This window comes from Silene latifolia, chromosome 10 (assembly GCF_048544455.1).
Source record: "Silene latifolia isolate original U9 population chromosome 10, ASM4854445v1, whole genome shotgun sequence".
Taxonomy (NCBI): domain Eukaryota; kingdom Viridiplantae; phylum Streptophyta; class Magnoliopsida; order Caryophyllales; family Caryophyllaceae; genus Silene; species Silene latifolia.
The window spans coordinates 113,818,709-113,831,747 of record NC_133535.1 but is presented as its reverse complement, the minus strand read 5'-3'; positions in this window follow the sequence as shown (position 1 = coordinate 113,831,747).

Genomic DNA, 13,039 nt, shown 5'->3' with positions numbered 1-13,039 from the left:
GATTCATAGGTTTAATCTAATTAATTTTTTTTTCGAAACCTTATCAAATGCCCCGAAATTGAAATCGTTGTAAACACAACTATGACTCACTTCAATTATTCGACAAATTGGCACAATAAAGTTGGGTACAATTGAGGAGTAGAGACTCATTTGTAAACATTGGGCGGAATAGTGAATTTCTTTGTTAATTATTGAACCCCCTATTTTTGGAGATTTATGGTAATGATATTATTGATACCTTAAAGAGATGATGCTAATAAGAGTTGACATTTTTTTGGGGTAATCGAGTAAAAAACTTGCTAAGAATGATAGATTGAAGAACTAAGGAAATATTTTTAAGAGTGTTTCCTTTGTAAAAACAAAAACACAAAAAACAAATAGGGTTATCTTGTAGGATTTAAAAAAACATAGGGTTACCTTGTAGTAAATCTCAGATCCAATAGGCCACGTCACACACTTAACGGACAAAATTGACGGAAAAAAAGTTTAGGGTCACGGCAAGACTTATTAATAGAGTTGGGGGTTATCATGTGTGTTATCTGAAAAATAGGGTTACCATGTAGAATTTGAAAAAACATAGAGTTACCATATAGAATGACCCATTAATTTTAATTGTGTATTGCTTAACTAATGTGTGTTAAAATACACATTTGCCTAAAATATTAGTCTCTTCTATTTTGTGTAATAATTGGGAGGATTTAAAGAAAGATGAACTACCTAAAGAATACAGGAAATATAAAAAAAACATTGGGTATATAATGTTACTCCCTTCATCTCATTTTTTTTATTAATTCCTTTTTATTTTGGTTGGATTTTGGTCAGACTATCGTTTTCGGTTACTTGTCGCTAAGAGTTACCTAGACCAAAATAATATTTATAACTTCACAAACTACTCTACTATTAGTAAAGAGGTAAGTAAAGGCCGTATCCCAAGGGACGGGTATTGATGTAGGATTTTCGATTGCAAATGGTTGTGTCTAAAGGTGTCACAATTTGGGTTGAGGTAGGAGATCAACTAAACTAAATAACAATGTAAGTAAAACAAGCAAGATGATTAGAATTAGATGTAAACAATTGATTAAAAGCACTAGGGTGTCATGGGTTCATAGGGGATTCAAGGGATTTGATCATACAAACATGTTTTCAACTAGATGCAAGCAATTATTGTTGTGAGGGGATCGAGTTAGTGTATATCTTACAATCCCTAGGAAGGTTTGGGTCCCGGAGCCGAATCGATTAGATTGTACAACACCTACAAGTCGACTTAATCCTCCCTATCCAACTATATGCATGGTCTAATGAGACTCGAGTTGGTTTATGTCTTATAAGTCTCATTGAAAAGATAAGTGATGGGTAAAAAATGCAAGGATTCATAGGCTCGCATTTCATCAAACATAACATGTGCATAAGTTGAAATCACAACAAGCAAGCAAATTAATTATGAAAGCACATTAGATTAAGCATGAATCAATCCCCATGTTGGTTTCCCCTAATTCCCCATTAACCCTAGTTAAGGTAACTACTCACTCATTATCAAGTTTAACATGCTAACAAGGTTGTCAATCATACTAGGAAGGCAAAACATGATGAACAAATGAAGGTGATTAACAATAATTAACAAAGATTAAGAGAGAATTATACCTATAAAGATGATTCCAAATAATAAAGCATAGAATAATAGAAGTACTTGATGATTGATGGAAGGTTGTCAATCCTCCAAATAAACCCCAAATAATCTTCAATTACCCAAAATAAATGACGAACAATAGAGAAATTAAGGAAAGATTAAGGAATGAGATTTGTATTAATGCTAAATTAAGAGTTGATTACAAGATTAAGATGAGATTAAGAACATTAAGATTGGATAAAAAGAACATGATAATCTAATTAGTACAACGGGGTATTTATACTAAGGATTAGGTACATAAATTAGGGTTACTAAGGGCTTAAATGACGATTAAGACCCTTAAGAAAAGTTGAGGAAGTGCTCCTCTCGAAGGAGATGCGCATATCCGTTTTGGTGGTCTTCATGGAGTATGCTCGTCCCGAGCGGCTAGGCAGTAGAGACGGTTGGCACTGGAGCAGAATCCGAGCGGATTGGGAGTCGGGACGCTCGGATCATCAAGCCTCAAGACGAGCGTCTTGGCCACGGGACGCTCGGACTGTAGCAAGGGTGGACGCTCGTCCTGGGCACTGCGACGCTCGGATTACTGGGCAGTCACTTCTCTTCTTTTCTTTCTTCAACAATCCTCGGGGATCCTGTTGGAGATGCAAGGATCCTTTCATCATTGCCCAATCTACTTCATTATCTACATAGGCCTTCTAGCATTGTCTTCCCTTTGATGCTTGGTCATTAAATTCGATCAATTTAGCTCCATTTTGCCATGAGAATGCAAGGTTCTTACTCCTTTCCTACCAAGGGATCAAAACCTCAAAGAATATGCAAAACGAAAGACTAAAGATAGTAAATGACTCAATTATGCACTAAAAAGCATAGGAACGAGACTAATTCGGGGACTAAATAAGCTCAAATATGAGTCACATCAGATTTACAGAAAAGTAGTGAACTACTACTCTACCCCTTAAATTAATAAAAGTAGATATAATGTTCTTACAGTGGAGATGTTGAAGAAAAAATTGATACAATGTTCTTATGCTAGATATGGTGCGTTAATTAGTTAGTTATATCCTCCCCTTATATATATATATATATATATATATATATATATATATATATATATATATATATATATATATATATATATATATAGGCAAGATCCGGTGAGTCCACCTATATATTTGAGTCCATGAGTCCATAAAACAATATCATGCACTATACAACACAATATCACGAATTTTTTTTTTTCGAAATTTTTTTTTTCAATTTTTTTTTTCAATTTTTTTTTTCGAATTTTTTTTTCGAATTTTTTTTTTCGAAAAAGTTTTTTTTTTTATGTAAGTTGTGATATTGTTTAGTATAACGTGTGATATTGTATTACAAAACAATATCACGATTTTTTTTTCCAATTTTTTTTTTTCAAAAACTTTTTTCTTCAACTGTGATATTATTTAGTGTAACGTGTGATACTGTAAGCTGTGATATTGTGTAGCATAACGGGTGATATTATATTACAAAATAATATCATGATTTTGTTTTTTGAGTTGTGATATTGTATTATGGACTCACGGACTCAAAAAGATAGGGTGGACTCATGTGATCCTAATTCTATATATATATATATATATATATATATATATATATATATATATATATATATATATATATATATATATATATATATATATATATATATATATATATATATATATATATAAGAGGGTAAGGAGAGTTACTATTCTAAGGAATAGTAGAATGAATAGTTGAAATTATATGTTTTTTTTATTCATTCTTGGGCGGGTTGAGTTGGGTCTGTGCATGCGGGTTGGTGCGAGACATTGTTTTGGGTTGGCCTGTTTTACACTCCTCAACTTTATTCTTTTGCTGACCTTTTTGTTGGGCCGTTTAACACCCTTCTCGGTTTGGTAATGAATTAGCAGGTCTGTGCGATTTAGTCTGGTTCGGCCCAATACTCAATAACCCTTCCTTCAACTAACCCAATCCTTCCTTGGCTTTCCTTCATTTCACGTCTCCCATCCATCCTCATTCCTCAGCCACCCAATTCTCCTCCTTCCTACCGTCTCTTACCTTCGATATTCTCAATTATTTGCCCCTCTGTTCATTCTATTCATACCAGTGCTTGTAAACCCTCATCGTCTTTACCCACATACCACCATTTTTGGGTTTTGATTTGGTAAGCTCCTGTGTACTGATTTAGAGCCTGTTTGGCCTCGATTCTCAAAAATGAGTTTTTGTTTTTCAAGCTTAATTTTTTAAAAGTGTTTTTTAAAAGCAGAAGCAACAAATTGATGCTTCTATTTCTATGGACAAAAATATGGATTTGTAGTTTTTGAGAATTTTTTGTTTAACTTTTAGAAAATGATGTGTTTGGCCAAAAAGTGTTTTTGAGTCCAAAAACACTTTTACAAACTAGGCCAAACACACACTTATATGCATTCTATTTTTATTTTATTTTTTCATTTTGTGGTGGCTGATGGCTTTTGGAGTTGTTGTCCTAATGATTTTTGGTTCTTTTTGTGTTCTAATTGACGATATTGCAGGAAAATCACATCATAATTGGGAAGAAAAGGAACAACAACAGTGAAGAAGATCTAGGGTTTAAAAGGTTTCAATTTTTTCTGGGTATTGTTGATACTTTATAGTTTAATTTTAATTTGCTTTTAATTTGATTTTTAGGAGTTAAAAGTGTCAATCTTTTTTCACAAACCCTCCGAAACCCTCAATCTTTTTTGTCAATCAATTGATGCTTCTCTGGCGAATCAAGTTGGTGATGAGTCGATAATGTTCTTATCTTCATATTGCTAAATATACGGAGTAATTGTAATGTGATGAATTCATTTTAGTAGCTTATATTTTAGACTCCATTAAAATACTCGAATGTCTCCCTTAACACCAAAACATGAAGCGAGTACTTTTTGTTTTGATGTTATTTTTTAAGAATTGTATTAAAGAGACATACTTTTGGTATTATATGTTTTGCTAATATCGAGTGATTGAGAAATAGAATAGGTTACATTAGTAATGGAATAGATGTAGGGTGCGTTTAATTTAAAGTTGTATGTTTTGAGGAGCTGACTTACTCGAATATCAATATTTGGTCGCTATGACGTACAAAGTCGGTTGAAATCACTTTGAAATACATCTACGCTGACCTGCTTGGATCTTTGCCTGTAAAAATCATTGATTAGGAGGAAAGCTGTAAGAGCATTAGGCCAATGCTAGGTTTGCCAAATTTATGTAAAGTGAGCTGTGTATAGCAAACAATACATACAACTGACTTTTTTCCGAGTTTTTTTTTGTCTACAAATTAATTGAGGAAGTTAGCCATTGGGTTTCATATTACGGACTCATTCAATCAACATAGTTGAGATTGACAAAGCCTCTTTTATTTACTTATTATTTTTATTATAATAGAGAAATATACCCGTGAAGGCACGTGTATGTACTTGTCGGGGATCATAAAATAGGTAGGGTCATAATGCTTATTCTCATAGTACACGAAAAGTCAGTTATAAAATATTTGGTTGTCATATTGTCTAACTGTTATATTGAGCATAGGTGTTCCTTCAGTTTCATAACCAGATTACATATTCGCCAAATGGTTCATAGGATATATTGCCTTAGTAACCGTTCATCATTACTGACACCAAAAAGTAGTAATACTCAAAATTTTGTATACAAATGGTTCCTTCAGTTTGCAGGTTGTGACCTTTTTATCCGTATATCTGCTGTAGGCTCTCGATTTTCTTGATGAACTCCTTCATTATGACCATCAGGATAGGCTAACAACAAAAGAAACAATGGTAAGTTTATAGAAAGGCCGCTAACTTTACAACGTGCTATGTTGCTACATGTAATTAAGTCTTGAACTTGATCCCTGGCAAGATGGCGTCCGAGGGACTAATTGTGTCATTACTCCAAACTGGAATCTCACATTTCGGTTCCAGGACAAAGACCAGATTGACAGCTTCTGGAATCACCCTTATATCAATTTTCAAAGAGCAACTTTTGGATATGGCCCAATTATATGAACCGGACTGTTATCCCTCTGCCTTTCTCAAAACGAGATGTCGATGTTACTCTCACGATTGTTGATTGGTATACCTGTGGCGACAAGGTAAATACTTGTTTTAGTATTGACATTGAAATCAAATCGTTTTTTTACATAAATATCCGTGACTACCATGTTCATTACTGGTCATTATTTGTATTAGGTGTTGAGAGCGGGATTAGATTCTGGCAAGCATTTTCTGTGTAAGCTGTTCATTTCCTTACTAAGATCTTTTTATAGCTTTTATAGTGTTATGTAATTTAGATAATTTGCATTATGGCTTTTCACATTCGAATATGTACCATTGTAGAATTAGTTAGTCGTTAACTGATAGGATTGAGTGGGAATGTGATGATAATCTTCTGTTTTAAGAAGCATTTTATTAGGGTGTCTTGAACTCACACCAATGTCTCTGGCAAATGAATAGAGATATTTTAGAAGTAGTTGTGTTTAGAAGAATGGAAATAGGAGAGTGTTTCCCAAATCGAGGTATTAAAGCTTATTGCAGTCTATTTAAAACAGGTCAATGAGCTATTTTGCAGATTGGTTTATAAAGCAATGTAATGTACTAAATTGGTTGTGGCATGGAATTTTCTTTGCCTTTACTCCGATTACATCACTCAAAAAAGGCGCCTCGAGTCGGTTTGAAGTCGCCTGACCGTATTTTTCGGGAGATTGTGAGCTTTTATGTGTTAATGAGCTTGGATTTGTGATAATGCGTCTTTTTTAGGGATAAACAGTATGAGCATCTTAGGTATAGATTAGATTGTGTTGTAATATTACAGTCTTAAGGATGATCAATTCTTATTTTAGATATAGATGAACTTTATAGGCCTTATTACAATATTAAGGGGATATGGCTTTCTAATTCTTCATGGTTTGTTAAGTTAGTTATTATAGAAAGTAGGTGAACATATTTGAGGTACGTCGAAATGTTATGTTATTGTGTAGACGATGTCGCAAGTGATGGTTACACAACATTAAGGTTTAAGAGCATGGTTGAGTTGCTACGGTCATGGTGTTTTAGAGATGTAATAAAGTCAAGAGTTGATTTTAATAACTATGGTGGTTTATTCGAGCTTAGTAATTCAAGGGTTTGAGTGAGACGTCTATGAGAATTTGCGTTCTGCAATATGTTGAGTGCTTCTGGTTATAAAAGCTTATGTATGTGCGGCTGAGTGGGCTAATGCCAATCGTAGTTAGGTGGTTGAATGATTGTGTGTCTAACACATCCTTCAATATTCCAGTACAAAAATTGGAAAATGAATGGTTGTATATCCCTCCTTATGTTTTTGTCAATTTCTCTTGTTCGATTTCAAGTTTGCGTTAAACTGGCTAACAACTATGCTGTTGTCTTAGTTCTCAGAATCACATGAATAAAAAAAAAGCTCTTTTTTCTTCCCCAAAATATGCTTCCTTTCCGATAGCTATTAGGTTGTTTTAATTTACTCATTCTATTAAGATTTTTTAGCTTATTGTACAACACGTGCATCTATTTGATGTTAGAATGTCGTTTCTCCCTATTTTGTTTCAGTTGTGGTGGGTGGTTCTTTAGGTGAACCTGTGAAAAAGGGAGATGGACAGTGTGTAAACATGAAGCTCATACTGAGCCCGCAAAAGAAGGTAATTTGACATTCTGATACAATTTTTGTATGGGCCGTTCAAGCAAATTCTCTAGATTTCTATATTATTTGCCAGGTTCTTTTGGGAAAGTCAGGAGGTACTGGATGAGGAGCTTTTATCAAGGTTTGAAACCTAATTTATGTTGAATTAATTTGTTTTTATCATCAAAGCATGACAAATAGAATGTGCCTTTGACACTAGAATGTCGTGAACAAAAACGAGTTCCTCGAGGAATATACGGGTGAAGTAATATCAGACTAAGAAGCTGATAAGCGCGGCAAAATTTACGACCGAGCATATTCGTCTTTCCTTTTTAATTTAGATGATCGGTTAAGTTGGATTTTCTGGTTTGCTGCGAGATATTTTCGTTATTTACCATAATGTTAGTGCAAATCATAGTGCAAATCATATCTAACTTTCAATCACGCAATTTATTTCATCTCAGTATGTACTTGATGCCTGTCGTCAAGGAGACAAGTTGAAGTTTGCAAATCACTCCTCTAAACCAACCTACTACTGCAAGGTATTTCAGAATCTTAATTGGGGATGTTATTCATAGTTGATAGAATCAAAGAAATGCTAGGAACATTTAGTCCCAAGCGGAACCATATACACATATAATGCCTCAGGCATTTTTGATGGAGGGTCATTTTAGTCAGTTTTGGTATTTCCTTATTAGTTTTTACTTGGGCTATTCTTTGACACCCATAGTTAAATCATTCAATTTGATGGAGTAAAGATAAGCTATAGAAATGGAGTAAAACCCGTCGTCGTGTTTTTGGCCTTTGCCTGAGAATGGTAGCATTATGATTTCCTGTCAAAATCAGGAGATAGGCTTAGGGTAGTCTCTTGTAATTGTTGCAGGATGCTTATGAACTATGCGAAACCATTGAATTCTTCTGATTACTGTGCATAAAAACATTCAATTGCAGAGATCTTCCATGCGTATTGTGTTTTCCATTAATGGGGGTGATAGCTTTGATATGTTTATTGAGAAAGTTGAATTTGAACAATTTAGTATTTAGTTGAAATGGGTTTCCGTTGCTTTGTTTGATGGGGCTGTATATGAACAGATGAGAAATTTTATAATTCCGAAAGGCCAAAACTTGATCTTTTTCTGCTTGAATGTCACTAAATCTTCTGTGAGACGGTTTTCTCGAGATACAATTTTCTATTATAAAAGACCTCAGGGACAACATTCTCATCTTCTTAGTTTTCTTACAGCTTTTACCGATTCAACTTGTATTCATCCTTATTTAGTGAAGTAGATTCAATGGCATTGATAGTGCGGCAATCTGGTCATCTTAAGAAGTCTATATTCGGCATGTCGATATTTAGGAAAAATCAGCTTCCTGTCAAGAAAGCAGGCAAACTACAGATCAGATCCTCCATCAAACACCAGATATTGTTTCTGTTGCTGTCTTCTGCCATTTCTTATTTAAAGTCCTGAAGTTTACGATACATTGTGATCAACAATACATCAATCGCAAATTTCTCATCTATGCTTGATAGAAGTGGTCTTAAGGTTGTGACGATTCAATGACATACTACATTGTATTATGTCAATTTCATTCATAAATTCCACAATTAATCTTCGTTGATACTCTCTACCTGCATAACCTATGTGTCCCGGCCGCATACAGGCCCGACCGAGAGCTCATCCAGAAGGAGAGGAAGAAGGATCAGGTAAGCTAATCAGATATGAAGTTGTTGGATGTTCGTGTGTCTCTCATACAAGAGCTGCTGCGCATACCCTAACACTTATTTTTAACTTCTGATTTAACATGAAAGAAAGAAGAGAACCCAAGTGAATGTCGATTCTTTGGATGGTTCATCCGAGGCAAAGGCTGATGATAAGCAAGAATAACCAATTCTCTTGAAATTTTTGAATATGGAGGAAATGTAATAAGCAATGAATCAGGTAAAATATACTCTACAGACTGAATTATTATTCTTATTCATTCCTTGTTCAGTAAATGAATGAATCTAACCTTTAAATATTTGTTCTTTATGTTTACAAACAACTTCCAGTAAATATTGGTTCTTTTTGTTTTGCCTTGAATTAGTAAAAACCGTTGGATTCATTGCGGTATCTTACCATTGTCATTTTAAACTTTGCAAAATTTTGATGAAATATATAAGCCGTCTCATAAGGATATTGTAAATTGTAATTTAAGTGTGTAAGGCTGCGTACATGCATCCAACCACTTATCCGCAATTTGCGGGAACCGTTAAGACAATGGGTAATGCTGTTTGAATGAGAATTACTGAATAACTGCTGTTATGAATGGAACCACTTTAGTGATCACTGTACAAACTACAACATTACTAAACGACCAATCACGTGTGCAATATTTGCAAGGTCACATTGAAGCTGTTCTTAATGCAGTAAGGTGAAATTCCCACACTTGGATATATATATATATATATACCATGTTAGATCGCTATGTGAGAATAAGCTTTTTTCCACAGCTGCTTTTTATCGAGTAGTACTTTTCTGCAAGCATTTAAATTAGTTTGATCAAAACCATGTTCTAAAATTGTTTGCAGGAACAGTTGAAATACGCAAAAGTACTTCATATAGTCATTCTTAGACATGTACGAGTTGATGTTCGGGACCAAATATTGACCCGATATCCCAGGCTCTCCCAAAGGTGGTATTTCAAATTTTCGAAGGCGGGAAAAGTGAGCATTGTTCAAAATAATAACTCTGCCACGTCTAGAAGAAGCCCCCATGTCCTACGCCTCAAATCTTCCTAAGGATTGGTGTCTCAGATTTTTTGAAATATATCAAATTAATTATATAGTGTCTGAAAATAAAGCCTGCTGTTTTGGCTACTTATAATCTTTATAAGTTGATTAGTATTTTGATAATATCTGTATTTATTGAATTTTGTATTATGGAAGTTTAAGACAAACATGCCCAAGAATGTGACTTGTGAGGACATTTAACCATCAAAACATTTGACCTTATAATAAGGGTTTTTTTGGGTAAAAAACTACCTTTTATTTATGGTGTTATGTGAACAACTACATTTATTTACTTTTTGGCTAATCATCACCTTTCATTTTTGAAGTTTTTGTAAAATACTACCAAATTTATGACAACGGTGAGAAAAGTAATTTTTTCGGCTTGATGCTCAATTACTGAATGAAATAAATTTTTCGGCTTGGTGCTCTGAATGAAATGTTTTATGTTTGTTTCCTTTAATTAGCACCTTATGATGCCATTTGCACCCTCTTTATCTCTTTCCCGTCCGTGTTCTCTATGTTAAAACAAAAATGATCCAATATTCACACTTTCAAGCGTTGGATGATGATGTGTACGTTACACAATATATATAATTATATATATATATATATATATATATATATATATATATATATATATATATATATATATATATATATATATAATTGATGCTATTAGAGGATCTAAGTATCGTAACCCTTTATAATGAAGCCTATATAGACATACATTATTTTAAGCAAATCACCGGATGTGAACTATAAGAGGAAAGGGAGAGAAAGGGATGTGGAGGGGAAAGATAATCATGAATAGTTCGGGGAAAAAGTGGAGGAGTGTTATGAGAGAAAGTGAAGGAGGGAGAAGGGGGAGAAGGAGGTCATTAAGCTCGCGAGGACGTCATAGAGAAAATGGAGAGAGAAAGAGGAGGACAAGAAAGAGAGAGAATGAGAGGTAGAGGAAGAAGGGTAGAAGAGGGGTTAAGAGGCAAATGGCGAGTAGTAAGAGGAGAAAAGGGAGGTGGAGTGGTATTAATAGAAAGAGAAGTGATTATAATGAGAAATTTAAAAAATTATAACAGAACTCTACTTAAAAAAAAAATTATCAAACGTTTCGAATTTCGTTTTCATTAGTCAGGGAGGATAAGAAGAGGGAGGAGAATAGGATTAGGAGGCGACAACGTTAAAGGGAGGATAAGAAGAGGGAGGAGAATAGGATTAGGAGGCGATAACGTTAAAGAGAAAATAGAGGGGGAAAAAAGAGATTGAGAAGAATAGGGTGGGGAATGGGGGAAAGATAAAGGGGAAGGGCTAAGGAGGGTAGGATAAATATAAGAAGAGAAAGAAGGAGAATACGGATGGGGAAAGGGATGCAGGTTGAGAAAGAGAAAAAAGAGGAAAATAGGAGGTAAAGAGAGGGAAATAGAAGGATGTGAACGATAAAAGGAAAGAAAAAGAGGAAGGGAGGAGAAACAAGAATATATGGAGGAGTGGTATGAGGAAAAATGGGAGGGATAACAGTATGCGAACAAGTGGGTAAAAATGGTAAATGGAGGATATATAAGAGGATGGGAGGACATGGAAGGTATATGGGATCGAGAAGGAAGGAGAAAGTTACGGATAAGGACCACGAGGATGAAAAGGAGGAGCTTTTAGGATGCGAGTATGCAACGATGTTGGAGAGAAAAGGGAGAGAGAAATAGAAGGACGAGGGGGTGGCGAGGGAGATGAACGCGGGGAGAGAGGTGGAGGAGAAATAGGAAGGGTAAGGGGAGAATGTCGAATAGTATGAGTAGAAAAGTGAGGAGGAGATAAGGTGTTTTAGGGCTCAAAAACGTTGAAGAGAAAAAGGATAAACTCTGAGAGAGGGATGAATTGGGGAAAGAGGAGTAGTAAGGGGTAAGGAGGGAAGGGCGAGTAGTATGAGGAGAAAGAGGAGGAGGAGTAGGAGTAGTAATAGGAAGAGAAATGATTAAAATGAAGAAATTAAAATAAATATAAAAAAATGTATTAAACCTATCAAGTTTCCTTTTCACTAATGCATCAGTTAGTCGAGACAATCTGAATCAAAATGTCATTTTCTTGGAAGAAGCATAGGAAAAATGACGAAGGAGAGACAAGAGAAGGCAGGGAGCCACAATAATTAAAGGGGGAGGACGAATAGGAAAGGGGATAAGGAGGTTGATAAAAAGGCGGAGGAGGATGAGGCGGCAATGTTAAAGAGAAAGGAGAGAGGGTAAGAGGCAGATAAAGGGGAGAGGGAGAGGAATGAGGTAGAACAAGGAGGAAGGGGGTAAGGTGATAAGTGCATATTTTATATATTTTTATCCCCTATATTAGCTCTATTTTACATGACATTTAGCACTTATCATAGTGTTTTGAGCTAATATTTGCTTTTCTAGTTGCATTTGCTACTTTCCAAATATGATGGGCCATCCTACGCAAAGTTCATGAAGGAAATCCTCTCAAAGAAGCGATCCTTCAATGAGGTTAAGACCATTGCTTTCGCCGAAGAGTGTAGTGCACTTTTACAAAACAAGTCTCCCCCTAAACTTAAGGACCCCGGTAGCTATTCTATTCCTTGCACTATAGGCACATATACCATTGATAAGGCCCTTTGTGACCTAGGTGCTAGTGTAAGTGTCATGCCCTATTCCCTTTGTGAAAAACTTAACATGGGTACTCTAAAATGCACACAAGTACAACATTGCAAATGGCGGACCGTTCTTTAAAGTGACCTTTCGGTGTCTTAGAAGATGTACCCGTCAAAGTTGGCAAGTTTTTCATACCCGTTGACTTCCTCATACTTGATATAGCCGAAGACTCACAAACCCCAATTATATTGGGTAGGCCATTTTTACGCACCGCGGGTGCGCTAATTGATGTAAATCTCATCCATGTTTTGCTTTATTCCTTCTCCATGTTGTTTCGGGTTTTTAAATCATTATGCTTAGCTTGTTTTGGGATATTGCATTTGATGG